Source organism: Malurus melanocephalus, unplaced genomic scaffold (assembly GCF_030028575.1).
Source record: "Malurus melanocephalus ecotype Western Australia unplaced genomic scaffold, MMel_1.1 scaffold_4420, whole genome shotgun sequence".
Lineage (NCBI taxonomy): Eukaryota > Metazoa > Chordata > Aves > Passeriformes > Maluridae > Malurus > Malurus melanocephalus.
The window spans coordinates 3,047-5,243 of record NW_026627652.1 but is presented as its reverse complement, the minus strand read 5'-3'; positions in this window follow the sequence as shown (position 1 = coordinate 5,243).

Genomic DNA, 2,197 nt, shown 5'->3' with positions numbered 1-2,197 from the left:
TGTTCCTGACCGTTCCTGTCCCCATCCCGTCCCTGTTTCTGTCTCCATTCCCATTCCCATTCATGCCTGTTCCTGCTCCTGATTGTTCCCATTCCCATGCCCAATGGTTCCCATTTCCATCCCCATCCCTGTTTCCGTCCCTGTTTCTATCCCCGTTCCCATCCCCATCCCCATTTCCATTCCCATCCCTGTCCCCGTTCCCATCCCCATTCCCAATGATCCCCATCCCTGTTCCTGTCCCCATCCCTGTTTCCGTTCCCATCCCTGTCCCCGTTCCCATCCCCATCCCCATCCCTGTTCCCGTCCCTGTCCCCGTTTCCATCCCCATTCCCGATAATCCCTATCCCTGTTCCCGTCCCTGTCCCCATTTCCCTCCCCATTCCCGATGATCCCCATCCCTGTTCCCGTTCCTGTCCGCATTTCCATCCCCATTCCTGATGATCCCCATCCCTGTTCCTGTCCTTGTCCGCATTTCCATCCCCATCCCAGTGTCCGTTTCCATCCCTGTCCCCGTTTCCATCCCCGTCCCTATTCCATTCCCGTTCCCGATGGTTCCCATCCCTGTCCCCATTTCCATCCCCATCCCTGTTCCATTCCCGTTCCCGATGGTTCCCGTTCCCGTTTCCATTTCCATCCCTGTCCCTGTTCCATTCCCGTTCCCAATGGTTCCCATCCCTGTCCCCATTTCCATCCCCGTCCCTGTTCCATTCCCGTTCCCAATGGTTCCCATCCCTGTCCCCATTTCCATCCCCATCCCTGTTCCATTCCCGTTCCCGATGGTTCCCGTTCCCGTTTCCGATCATCCCGGTGTTTCCCGGCAGGCGATGACCTGCTGACGGCACTGAGCGTGGCGCGGGGGTGCCGCATGCTGGAGCCCGGCGAGGCCGTGATCGCGGTGACGGCGGCGCCGCCCGGGCGTGACAAACCCGCAGCGCTGAGCTTCGGCCANCCTCGGACACTCCTGGGGATCCCAAAGCTGCTCTGGGAATTCCATCCCAGGCCATCCCAGGGTGGGGGTTTTTCCCGGTGTCTGAGGGGTGGGGTCTCTCCAGTCCAGCTGTCCCCACAGTCCTGGTGATCTCAGAATCCCACCACTGTTTGGGTTGGTTTCCCTGGATCTACTTTTTCCCTGGCACTGTTTTCCTTGGATCTGTTGTTTCCCTGGGAGGCGTTGTTTTCCGGGGAGCAGTTTTCCCTGGATCTGGTTTTTCCTGGAGCAGTTTTTCCTGGATCCATTTTTTTCCCTGGATCCATTGTTTTCCCAGAATCCATTGTTTTTCCCAGATCCGTTGTTTCCCTGGCACTGTTTTTCCCCTGGATCCATTGTTTTCCTGGAAGTCATTGTTTCCCTGGATCTGTTGTTTTTTCCCTGGATCCATGGTTTCACCAGATCCATTGTTTTCCTGGGATCCGTTGTTTTTCCCTGGATCCGTCATTTCCCAGGATCTGTTATTTTCCCGGATCTGATGTTTCCCTGTCACTGTTTTTCCCAGGATCTGTTTTTTCCCTGGATCCGTTGTTTCCCCCGGATCTGTTCTTTCTCCAGATCTGTTTTTTTTTTTTTTCCCCTGGATCTGTTTTTCCCTGGATCCATTGATTCCTTAGATTTGTTTCTCCCCAGATCCATTGTTTCCCTGGATCAGTTGATTTCTCTGGATCCATTGATTTCTCTGGATCTGTTTTTCCCTGGATCTGTTGTTTCCCTGTCATTGTTTTTTCCCTTGATCCATTGTTTCCCTGAATCTGTTATTTTCCCTGGATCCGTTGTTTCCCTGGTTCTGTCATTTTCCCAGATCTACCATTTCCCTTTTTTTTTGTTTTTCCCTGAGCTGTTTATTCCCCGTATCTGTTGTTTCCCCAGATCCGTTGTTTCCCTGGTTCCATTTTTCCCTGGATCTGTTTTCCTGGGATCTATTATTTCTCTCAGATCTGTTGTTTTCCCTGGACCTGTTTTCCCCCGGATCCATTATTTTCCCCCAATCTGTTTTCCCCCGGATCCGTCTTTTTCCCCGGATCTGTTTTTTCCCCCGATCTGTTTTCCCCGGATCCGTTGTTTCCCCTGATCTGTTTTCCCTCAGATCTGTTGTTTTCCCCGGATCTGTTTTTTCCCCGATCTGTTTATCCCCGGATCCATTATTTTCCCCCAATCTGTTTTCCCCCGGATCCGTTGTTTTCCCCGAATCTTTTTTCCCCCCCC